A 13,741-nucleotide genomic window follows, 5' to 3' on the forward strand; every position below is an offset into this window, starting at 1 on the left:
AGTAAGGTCTACATTTAGACTGTTCCCTACTCACCAGTGTCTCAGACCAAACATCTTCTGTTATTCTACATTCATTGTTCGAGTGGTTTTTTGTATTTTTGTGCAGTGCTATTTGTGCTGTTCTGACGATTTTAAAACTTTGGATCGGAAAATCTTTCAAAACTTGCACTTGGAATAGTTATAATACATTCTTGTACCACGGCCAAAGTTTTTATTACTTACATGTAACGTTTCGCCAGTTCAGGTCGACAGGGTTTGTGAAAATGTCTATTTGCTGACTTTACTGCTAGGCAGTAACTTGAACTTGGAATGTTTGAAATACTTGACAGGTGCATAATTTCGAAGAAGAAGTTTATGAGAATATACAGAAATTTGATACACAAGTTCTTGTCTTCCACATTGGATTTAGAAACAGAAATGTCCTACGTCCGGTGTTCAGGTAGATCTGACAGAAAATTTTTCCAAATTTTGTCATAAAATTATCTGGAGATGTGGAACAAAGACTTGTCTAGTAGGTTTCCTTAACAATCTAAATGTAATAAAATTACAGACATACTCTACCATAGTCCTTGAAAAGACAGGAAATACTATAAAGTTTGATATTTTCCCTGCTGACAAATTCTTCAAATTTTTGGCCATCAACTGGTTCGCTGAGTTTACATTTTGTGCATTATTTCGTCTTTTGCATTGCATACAATGTATAGGTACAAAAGACGTGTATATGATTTTCGCAACTTCTTGAAAAAAAGTGAAAATTGCTGTCAGAAGAAAATAATCAGTTTGTCTGCAGAGTGTGTATCTTGTCATGGAATTCTTGGTAGCTGAAATAGAATATTACTGCCTAGGCGCATCATGAAAAATAACTGAACATTCAATTTCTTGGTCGACTCCACAACTTTCGTGCTTCACATGCATTACTATAGGCACACATGAGAATAAGTCGACCTCCTTGTTCTATGTTGACCCTCTAGCATGAGGTACAGCTATTGCAGATACCGAGATACAGGGTCGAAATTTCAATACTAATTGGCCGTAAGTCCAGAGGTAGAAATCATGCACTATCTGTTAACATAGTATGGTTCTCCTTTGTGATTACTAGTGTGGTTTGTGACTTACACTTTTACATGTCTATGGCATGTTTATGGAAATGTAATTGCTGGCTTTACACAAGTGTGTTTTCCGTTAGCAAAGAGACTTGTTGTGGTCACTATCACAGAACTATTATTATTATTATTATTATTATCACATTCAGCTCAAACAGTATATCCCTGAATATTGTATGTGTCTGTGATACAGACAATCATTGACATAGGTGTGGGTTTGTATGTATGTCTGATATCGACAGTGACATATGAATGTATGTATGTATGTATGTATGTGTGTATGTATGTATGTATGTATGTATGTGTGTGTGTGTATGTATGTATGTGTGTATGTATGTATGTATGTATGTATGTATGTATGTATGTATGTATGTATGTATGTATGTATGTATGTATGTATGTGTGTATGTATGTGTGTGTGTGTGTATGTATGTATGTATGTATCTATGTATGTATGTATGTATGTATGTATGTATGTATGTATGTATGTATGTATGTATGTATGCATGTGTTAGTGTGTGTGATGTAGTCACTGGCTGTTATGTGTGTGGCTGTAATGTTAATCCTGAGCACGTTTACGGAATAATCCACTATGAATTCCAAGATTGATCTTTTCTGATGACATTGACAATTTAGTCTGGATACTAACCCGTCACAATTCTGCTGAGTAGGTGATAAGGTTACTTTTACACAGCATATGATAATAAGTCATGACCTAAATTGACATAACTAAAATAAATAGCCTTAGATATTGGAGTTAATGATAGCCTTATAAAATGCAGTCTGTGATAGGCCTTGAATTATTACCAGTCACTTTTTAGGGAAGCGTAGATGCAGGGTAAATCTTGGCTCATAGAAATACTGTAGTAAACACATTCCTCACAGCTTTTGCCCACTACCCACAATGCAACTTGTTTTTTGCTAAGGTTACCATGGTGATAAATGGGAGAAATCTGATAAAATCACTTACATTTCAATCTGCTTATAGAAATGATGTAGTAAACACATTCCTCACAGCTTTGCCCACTATATACCCACAATGCAACTCATTTTTGCTAAGCTATGGTTACCATGGTGATAGATGGGAGAAATCTAATAAGATCACGTAGTTTCAATCTGCTTGTACCATAATTAATGGGAATCCCATTAACAGCAGAAGAAATCTAATTAAGACCTTCAGTGCAGTTCAATAGTTCAATACATTAATATATGTATATATATATATATATGTATGTATGTATGTATGTATGTATGTATGTACGTACGTACGTACGTACGTACATGTGTGTGTGTGGGGGGGGAACCATGATAACAAGAGGGGGGGGGGATTTGGGAGGGGCTATTAAAACTTTGAATTATTTCAATACCTTATAATTATAGTGGGGAGCCATGGTGACATGGAGGGGGGGGGGGGGGGGGCTAGTAAAGCTTTATATAATTCATACCTTGTACCAGAGTACAAATTGTATGGTTTGGAAACCATGGTAATAGAGTGGCAAAATGTAACGCTGATGTAGAAAGCCATGTTTTTTTACAATGGAGGTCTCATGATTTATTGAAACCTTGGTAATTCTCATAGATTCTTTCTGATAACCAAAAAAGAATTGCTGAGAATCTTGGTAAGATACCTAGGAATGCAGATATGTTTTATCTACTTGCTGCCTTAAACAAAAAACGCAAATAGGGAACCCTTGTAAACCGAGGAACTCCTAGATTTTACCTCTGTACCACCTTGACAAAAACACTGGATAGGTAACCCTAGTAAAATGACTGTGGAACTCAGGTAGATTTTACCTGCTTACTACCGTTAACAAAAACACTGGTTGGGAACCCTGGTAAAATAACTGTCAAACTCAGGTAGATTTTACCTGCTTACCACCTTTAACATAAACACTGGTATTGAACCCTGGTAAAATAACTGTCGAACTCAGGTAGATTTTACCTGCTTACCACCTTTAACAAAAACACTGGTATTGAACCCTGGTAAAACAACAGAACTCTTTTATGTACTTGCCACCCTTAACTTAACCACCACTTCTAGGGAACCATGGTAAAATGATCGGGGAATATTTATGAACTTGGGTAGATTTTACCTACTTACCACCCTTAACAAAAACACTACATGTACACTCACTTACTGACAGTGACACTGTATATAAAATATGAGTAGAACATGCAATCTAATCAGTTTACCAACTGAAATTTATGGAGAGGATGTTTATGTGATCCTATCATTCTTCAAACAGGCTTTACTATACAACATAGAATGTATGATCCTTCCTGTGTGGTGAGATGTAGCAGGTGTTTCCATCTTCTTGTCAAGAAACCTTCATTGTTCATTCTCTATGTATTTTGTCTCCCAGAGTATAATAATATTTTGATTACAATATATACTAATCGTAAAATATTTCCTGTTTATTATGACTCATAAAAGTCACTATAGAGAGAATGTCTGTTTACTGTTATTGTTGAGTGGATTTGATTTACAAGGTATATACATATATAGATAATAATCTCATTGCTAGGTGCCTGGAAAGGAGTTGTACATGCTGTGTATTCAGTTTGTAAGGTTTGTGATAGAGTGGGCCTATTCTGTTAGTAATGGTTAACACTTTTAAAGTCTTTATAATCAATTCAGATTTATTCACTCTGACACCGCTCATAACGAAAAAAAATCTACAGATATAATAGTTGAGCTACGTGTACAGGTACATGTAATACATATGATTTATTATGGGTTGCTCAAACTGAAAATAATGGGCCATTTCTATGCTTGATAGTAAGTTAGTGGCATTCCATAATCTCTTGCCAAAAGTCATATTTGTCAATTTATGAATTTTATATGAATTTTATATAAAAATGTTGAGATGAATTCATTCAAATTAATTAGAAATGATAAAATCTATTTGATCATTCAAGAATTAAATTGGGAATGTATCAAAGAGTTACACAAATTTATTAAATTATTTGACAAGCGTAAACTTAAATAGCTGATGACAACCAATATTCCAGACTACAGCAGACAGCATAACATGCCAGTAAAGGAAGTGTTGCATTAATGTCACCGAGATTGTTGTAAATGTGATGTTATCACCAGAGCTTTTCCCATAAACCCTTGCAGGAAATACCCAAAATGGCTGAACACGTGTCAGGTGCAGTACATGTAGGGCTTCTTTACAAGATTGAAAAATTGAAAAAGTTACTGAGGTGGTATTTTATCACCTAAAATCACGTCATGAGGTGATACAAGTGTACTAAAGGCAGAAAAAAGTCTGACTGGACTTTTCCTTTTAAGTTGATACCAGTACAAGTGTACAAAGGGCAGAAGTAAGTCTGACTGGACTTTTCCTTTAAGTTGATAGCAGTAATCAATACAAGTGTACTAAAGACAGAAATAAGTCTGACTGGACTTTTCCTTTAAGTTGGTAGCAGTAATCAATACAAGTGTACTAAAGACAGAAATAAGTCTGACTGGACTTTTCCTTTAAGTTGATAGCAGTAATCAATACAAGTGTACCAAAGGCAGAAATAAGTCTGACTGGACTTTTCCTTTAAGTTGATAGCGGTAATCATTACAAGTGTACTAAGGGCAGAAATAAGTCTGACTGGACTTTTCAATAAAAGTGCTGTAGTAATAAATCCACAGAAAGTGTCAATCTGATTCTACTGTTTCCATAGCTACAAGGATTGTTTTTGTGCTTGTACTAGTAGTAGGAGCTTTTGAACTGTAAAAAGTCAGTCGTATAAGATATGTTTGAAACATTGTTGATTTAACCATGTTGGTGTAGCCTAGGTCATGTTAAAGTTCTGTCTACATGTCTTATTTTGGCTATGATCAAATCTATTCATCAGCTTGGTAGATCAGATGAATTGCATTAAGGTTATAACACAAACAGAAACAGTTCAACTTTCTAAAGAGCATTGATCTGTGATTGACAATGCTTGTCAGAATGACAAAGTTTTTGATGCGTATTGTAGCCATGTTTGCCTATAATTTAATACTAATCCTTAGTATTCAGTCATGGGGGATGTTGTATCATTTTTCCCCAATCGTGCCTGGCATTTTGCCATAACGGTCGTATATTCAAAATCTAAAATTATATTAGGATTTCCCACAGCGACGTTGAATATGGTAATCATGTTTGTATCATACAGTTGAACTCTCTGAGTTATAATCACATGGTGATGCTATTGATGTCATCACACAGTGGGAAGAATTATAAACCCAAGAAGAATTTGCGCCTGTTTTGTGACCATAGCATCGTTAAAAGGTCGTTAGCGAAATGCCAGGCACGGTAGGGGAAAAGCAAGAGCAAAATCTCCACACGACCGGATTCTCGGTTATTTGTCGTATAGCACAGTAGTAATCAGTGTGTGAACATAACCGTATTAGCCTAGGCACTCGTCATTGGTTTGCAATTCACTGGATTTGAATGCCATTGACAACCTAGGGAAATCTCAAGGTGAAGAAAGATCTTGAGATTTATAAACCATGGATAGCCTCTTGACAAACCTGGGCTACCGTAGACACATTTACACCATTTCACATCTTGGCTTTCACACAAAATGTTTGGTCTGTACTGGTACAATCCATTCCTGTTTCCTGTAACTTCATAGCATTTATCACAACAACAGTTAGCAAAGGAGTTGTTAAAAATACAGTTTTAGTTTCATGTGTACTCGGACAGGAAATACGCCAAGTTATGTAGATCATGGCTTACCATGCATGGGAAAAATACCTCAACATCATTTACATGCCTTACATAGTTGAATAACAAAACATGCACACGCACAGAATTAGCTAATTCATTCAAATAAACCACCTTGAATTTAGGTCAGTTTGAAAACAACAACAGTGCTGTAAACAGGCTATAGGGTTAGGAGGTACGACTAGCTAACAATGTATCTCAACAGTGCTGTAAACAGGCTATAGGGTTAGGAGGTACGACTAGCTAACGATGTATCTCAACAGCGCTGTAAACAGGCTATAGGGTTAGGAGGTATGACTAGCAAACGATGTATCTCAACAGCGCTGTACATTTTTTGTAAACAGGCTATAGGGTTAGGAGGTACGACTAGCAAACGATGTATCTCAACAGCGCTGTAAACAGACTATAGGGTTAGGAGGTACAACTAGCAAACGATGTATCTCAACGCTGTAAACAGGCTATAGGGTTAGGAGGTATGACTAGCTAACGATGTATCTCAACAGCGCTGTAAACAGGCTATAGGGTTAGGAGGTGCGACTAGCTAACGATGTACCTCAACAGTGCTGTAAACAGGCTATAGGGTTAGGAGGTACGACCAGCTAACGATGTACCTCAACAGCGCTGTAAACAGGCTATAGGGTTAGGAGGTACATGTATGACTAGCTAACGATGTATCTCAACAGTGCTGTAAACAGTGTACGTATAGTAATACATCTTCTATTCAACGTAAGCTCAATTTGCATCCTTTATCATAAATAAGGGATTTTACATCTCGTTGCAGATCTCGCGAAATATGCAAATAAGCCTAACAACAACGGTTGTCAAACATATGATTATGCATGGTCAAGCTTTCGCCATGGCCATGTGTGATGATGTTGAGAACAATAGTGTTGCTAAGCATTTGACACTTTCAGCATGACCACCCTCACATGGTTGCTAAGGATGCAATGGGTCATGCGGGATCTCGCGAGATCTGCCGCAAGATGAAAAACAGCTTATTGCCACCATTCTTCTGTTTGGCAACTTCTTTCAATGAAGTTTGCACCATTGCTTTCAATATAAAATGTATAAAGTACCAATTTAAATTTTAAGTGCTGTCGTGACAAGTCGTGTAAGGAAATTGACTGAAAACACATTGACTGTAGAAATCAAAGTTCAAGTAGGGTTCTTACTTCACATTTGTATTTCTTAAGTAAAATGTTAAAGTATCGAATAATGGAAGTGTTGAAAATGACTGCTGTATTCAGCTATTCTAGTTCCTATACATTATCTTTACCATTTACACATCCACTCGCATAGTCTAGTTCCTATACAGTATCGTTACCATTTACACCTCCACTCAAACCATGTTGGCATCTAGACCAGTATTCAGCTTAAAATGGGAATTTTACAAGACAAACATAATTACAGTGAGTGAACATTTACGGAATGTATTTCAGAAAAAAACTATAAATCGTTTCGGTTCTGAATTACATCTGTCATGTGAGTCGTAATGTGTTCTCTTTTTAGCTCGCTTTCTTCTTTGGAGATTATTTGCCACGTTATAGCTAAGCTAGGTGCACAGTTTGTTGACTATGAGGTCAGATATCTAGGTCTCGGTACAGTGGTTCTTTTTAAAACATAGAGGTATTACAAATAGGGAAATGTACCATGGAACTAATTAATCAGTTTAATCAAATGTAACAGCTAACATGATTTGTATGAATGTAGTTTACATCTATGAACGTTGTAAGGACTAGAATTGAAGAAAGCGATGTAGCTACACATAATTTTAAAAGTAGCTGGTCAAATATGAGAAGATGGTGGTGATATGTACAAACAAGTCCTATGAATCTGCTCACTGATGGAAATATAGTGTTTGAAACAACGAATATTTTGACAAATTTCAGCAAAATTAGCTGACAAAAAGTTGTGGAATAGCCAGTATGTTAGGGAGTATGTATGAGTGGAGGTGTAAATTGTAATGATACCGTATAGGGATAGACTCTCAGTATGTTGTATTTGCAGGCTACTGGACCCCTTATCCATGTTCCTGCAGATCTTACCGATCTGAGACATTTTGTTCAAATATTCTAGGGAGGTAGACCACTGGTCAGGGATGATATAACTCCCTTGTGGATTTTTACATGTACTGGATTTTGAAGGATTTAGATAATCCATTCAAGTATATTGTATTTATTGATTGTAAGTTGACTTGACATAGCTACATGTATGTGTATTTAGGCTAGGATTAGTCTCTGACCTGGTTCATACAAGTCGGAGAAGTATCATTCCAAAACTGTTTAATGTCACAGTTTGACACAGACAAATAGCTGATTGAAAATGTGCAAGTCTCCTATTTGGCCTATAGTCTTTTGACTTTTGATTAAATCTGTGACCCCGCTACATGTATTCACTATTTTGGGAGTGAATGAGTACATATGCATGGATTCAGTCAGTAAACAGTACTACATATCTAGATCTTTTTGATATTTCTCTAGTGCGGAAGTCTTCTATCATTTCAAAATTGCGTATATTACTTTCACTTTCAAAACATTAGCCATGTTGGAATTATCATCACCTGCAATATTTACACTGATGTACAAGGCTTCATAGATATAACATCATGCCCTCCTTCCCCAGGGAATACATCATTTGAACTCCTAACATAAGATCCCCCTACAGGGAATGTACTAGTATGATGTGAACTCATAAGATAAGATTTCCCTACGGCATTTATAAAACCTTAAAGGTGTCTGAATAAAAAATAGGACAGAGTTTATTTGAAATACAACAATATTCTTTACTGTCGTGATGTACTTGTAAAGTCGTCTTCTTAAGTACAAAATGTGTGAAACGTTTCAACTGTTCGTTAATCTTTCATCTCAACTAATGGACTAGTTGTATACAACACTTGTCAAAGGTTAAAGTTCAAAGTTCAAATAACCGATCTGTCGGTAGTAAAAATATTCTTTGCAAGTTTTCATTTAAATATTAACTGTAAATTTATTATTTATGGGAAATTCTAAATAATTAAATATTAATTTTTACAGTAAATTCCCACATTATCATGATATGCATTTTAATATCTGTTCATTTTGACTCCATAAAAAAATTACTTCAGACCTCATTAGCCATTGAACATTCTAACGAGCTGCTTTCCCATTTCACTCTTAAAGGGGCACAGGCTTCAAGTTTTTATGTTTTGGGATGTTATTTTTGTTGCATATTTAAAAGGTATTCACAGTATTCTAGTTACTGAAGAACACTTAACCATCACTTGTAATTAACTAAACTCAAACCTGGTATTAGGATATAACTCATAAATGATCCGATGATGTAATTTATGGTATGTACCAAAAAATGTCGAGCAATTTTCAACTATGTAATGAACTGTTCTAACGTTGTCGGAAGACCAATTGTAATGTCATAGAAGACATGCATCGATATTAAAATCATTTAAAATAGTTTAATCAAGGTTATTGTGTAGTATTTTCACTTGAGTAAAAATCTTCAGTTTATGTCACTTTAACATATCCCAGCTTTTAAATGCATACTTACATATTTGCTGTTTCCAACTTCTGAATTGAGTTTTGTTGAGATCATCCAGTCAATGCAGCCAATGAAATTCAAAGCATCGTATTGAATTAACAGTCTGCCGTGATATATAGTGAAATTTGTAATTTTCTTTATTTTTATATTGCGCCTAAATACAATTAAATCCCAGAATGAACACTGGAATAAACCAGTCAGTAGTGTTGACTGTAATTTACTGTAGTGTATGTTGAAAATGTAAATATAAATTTAAAAAAAAGTAATTACACAAATTACAAAATATGTTATATTTTCTCTAATACTTGTGCTACAGCCTGTCAGGGAAAGTCTAGATGATAACAACATTCTTTATGTCAATGTACCTCACGAAGTATTGGCCCCATCTTGACTGAAAAATGTCCCATGTTTTCTGATGCAATGCTACGAAATGCCTCACTCTAGCAAAATACTGGCAAGAACGCTAGCTGCTCACACATGCAGCATTGATAGCACAACAACATAAAATATTAAGCATCAATAAAACAGAAAATTATGAAAAACACAATTTTGGCTACAGCCGGTGAGAGGTTGTACATTGAATGCTATTCAAAAAATGAACTTTTCTATGAGAATTCTCTAGACAAATGAATGGTTGTGACAGCTCATATATGTAAATACGCTTTTGGGGATTGAATTAATTACTTTTGTCAGTTTAGACGAATGCAAGTTGATTTATAAAAAGCTATTGAAAAGTAACGAGTTAGTTTCTATTATTAGATCAGTTATATAAAACGCGGATATAAAACAAAAGTCAAAGGGTAAAAATAAATGAATCGGAAAGTTCTATTTTATGTAAAGCCACACAATGGATTGAAGAAAACTGTTTATTATTTATAGCTACGTGTGTGTGCATGCCCACTTACGTTATTGTCATTTGAATGAGCCAATCCAGGGTAGGTGAGTTTGTTTGAATGAGTGTGAATTGACCTCGTCAAGCAGCATTGAAGAACTAGAATATGGCAATTTATAATAGTGCTGTCTAGAGAGGGTTGCTTTTATGCGTGATTATCTACAACAAGAGTGAACCAATTCTCCTGATAACAAAAATTAATTGATGTGAAAGATGAAAAATGTAATAAACAACACAGAGACAGGGTCGTAACTCAGGTATCATTAGTTGTGTGGTGATCTTGACCAGGGTCTTTGTATACAGGTATTATATTATGTTTAGAGTGTATATTATGGGATATTTTCTCCATCACACCATGTCAAGTCTGTGAAAATGACTTCTTGTTGGTGTTTTTGTCAAGAGCAATAAGTAGATAAAGTCTACCTGAGTTCCTGTATCATTTTACCAGGGTTCCCTACCACTGTACCAGTATTTTTGTTGAGGGTGGTATTAAAGTAGGTACATAATTGACATTGTAAAGTCTATGTGAGTTCCCCAGTCATTTTACCAAGGTTCCCTACCAGTGTTTTTGTTAAGGGCAGTATGTACATGTAGGTAAAATCTACCTGAGTTCCCCAGTCATTTTACCAGGGTTCCCTACCAGTGATTTTGTTAAAGGTGGTAGTAGGTAAATCTACCTGAGTTCACCAGTCATTTTACCAATGTTCCCTACCAGTGTTTGTTAAGGGTGCTATTAAAGTAGATAAAATCTACCTGAATTCCCCAATCATTTTATACCAAGGTTCCCTACCAGTGTTTTTGTTAAAGGTGGTAGTACATGTAGGTAAAATCTACCTGAGTTCACCAGTCACTTTACCAGGGTTCCCTACCAGTGTTTTTGTTAAAGGTGGTAGTAGGTAAAATCTACCTTAGGTCACCAGTCATTTTACCAAGGTTCGATTCTCTACCAGTGTTTTTGTTATGGACTTCCGGAGGTACATGATTATTGACTTCCTGAGGTAGAAGTGTATGGACTTACAGAGATAAAGGTTTTGTGTACTTCCGGATCCTAAGTTACCTGTCCTTGTTTTCATTAACTACAAAATATTTTTTTGGAAGATTTCAATTGACCCCCACAAAGTAATTGGAAGCTGATAGAGTTGAATATAATGGGATTATAATCTTTTAATATGTGTATCAAAGATAAGAAATGATTTATCTGTTGATTATTAACTTAAGATGTTTGAAATAGACATAGATTTGTGTATGTGTCAAGGTGATTTGGGTCAAGAAAAAACAAAACATGAAATGTAATTTTAAGGTAAAATGAGATAAAGTAAAGCGCCAGTTAAATGTAGCTGTAACATTTTGATATTTTGTCTATATTTAGATAATATTCCTGAATATTTTACTTCGTTCAGGTTTAGGACAATACGAGTGACCTAAGGGGTCTTTATCACGAAGAGTGGATAGACGAGTAGTGACAACCCTTAGGTCACAAATATTTTCCGACTGAATGAAGTAAAATATTGGGGAATAATATAATTATACCTCCCCAAGCATAATTCATGAAAACTCGGGGAGTGATTTGGAACGTTTTGACCCATATTTTCGGACACTGAAAAACTAGTGACTTAGACACAGTTACCATGTCTTAGAAAGACCAGGGTATATAATCCATATTTTATGTTTGAAGACAATAACTTAGCTTGGGTATGGTATAATATTGTGTATTCTCATGTGAAATACACCAACCCATCATAGAAATAATTCACTCCTTCATAATCCGTGAATTACCTGTCTACTAGTCATTGATGGTACTGTGTACACTGGTTTTAGGTCTGTGTTAGCCTACAGACTTGCTTATCTGACTTGACATACTGGCTGAACAGTATATTGATGAATGGCATTTTTGAAGTCAGATAGCCAAATCTCTGAGTTACTTGTAGGTCTGTCACTGTGTGTGTGTAATCATTTGAAGTATATTGATGGGATTTGGTTACTAGGTAGTCTGTAACATGTACATGTACAGACTGTTGTGTAGAACAAATTAAATTAACTCAAACATAAGAATGCAGATTATGGGAAACAAATTCAATTTACAGATTTACGGATTGAAGAAATTCAGACCCAGAATGTACACTTTTGATCACCCCAGCCTGGTTGAAACCATAGCAGTGTTTCCGTTGCGTTTTTTTTCCCCCTGTGCATATTTTGCATACACATAGACACCATGTCAGTGTATACACTGAAAATCAATGCATACACACGTACTTCTATGTATAGATCTACGGAATGAAGGAGAAAGTAATAAGATTGTAGGCGTTACAGAACTAAACCCAGCTAATGATCATTGTTAAAATGAGTGTTGCGATGTTCAAAATGAAATGTCAAATTGCTACCATTTTGAAATCTGTCTGGCTGAGTCCAATACACACTGCAGTAGAGATAGTGTTTCTTCCAAGGCTTAAAAAACCATGGTTGTAGAAGTTCAAGGTCAAATTTTAGAATGGTATTTTTCTGTTTAAACATAGTTTTATAAGAAAGAATAGGCAGGTGATCATAAATAAATTTGATCTGGACAATAAGTAGGTAATACCGCCCAGAAGGCAAATATGAAAGGTACTTAGACAATAAGTACATGCATACATAAATGTACACTTCATTTTTTTTTTGTGAGCTTTTTTTTTTGCCAACTGTAGTATACCTACAGTACATAAAAACGAACAAGCACACCATAGAATCAAAATTTAAATGTACAGATTTCAATTAACTATATGTGCAACTGATAAAGCTAAAATTTGTAGTGTATATATTAAATTTTTGTTGCTAGGAGTTGTCCATTTTGTCAGACGATACAAACGCTGGACCTTAAATTTAGGTCCATTGCATCTCAACCTTGACACAAATATTTGGAAAGTATGGCCAGGCTTTGAAAAGATTGACCTTGACTTAGAAGTGAGATTTTACTACCCATCCACATCCTAAGCTAACACTAGGTCACTTTATTGCTTGAGAACTCTGATAAGGCAAAAGTAGAAAAAAAAAATTGTTTCCAAAAACAATTTTTGACTTCAGAAAATAGGATAGGTAGATCAGAGTTGTATTTTATTTTAGTTCATTTTTTGTTGTTGAGAAATTGCTTCAACCCTAAGACAAAGTACTCGTCGATTACAATACAGGAGCTCGAAATTAACAGTAGTCCACAGACTACCAATTCTTGTCATGGGGCTACCATAATTTGCAGCTGGTAGCCCATTCAGGCTACCACTGATTATGTGATGAGGATTGAAGATTTATGGACATGAAAGTATTTTAATAACACAAATATTTCCAATAGAGGAAATCTATTTTCAGTTCAGGAATATGGGACTCCTGGTCATAATCCTTGGGGTACCAATTATGAAATTGGTAGCCCACTAGAAATACCAAAGAAAAAAAAGTTAATTTCGAGCCCTGAATACTTCTGTGAGGAGGAATGTCTACACTCATGTATATGTATATTCTGTTCAGAATTGTTCTTTTTT

The 13,741-nt window shown here is 35.3% G+C and overlaps 1 protein-coding gene across 2 annotated transcripts in view; it reads left to right on the plus strand.

Annotated features, from left to right (window-relative positions):
* The window catches only part of LOC144451665 (agrin-like), a 75,913-nt gene that overhangs the window by 12,389 nt on the left and 49,783 nt on the right, over window positions 1-13,741 (plus strand). The gene's annotated exons all lie outside the window — the stretch shown is intronic.

Source organism: Glandiceps talaboti, chromosome 21, assembly GCF_964340395.1.
Source record: "Glandiceps talaboti chromosome 21, keGlaTala1.1, whole genome shotgun sequence".
Taxonomy (NCBI): Eukaryota; Metazoa; Hemichordata; class Enteropneusta; family Spengelidae; genus Glandiceps; species Glandiceps talaboti.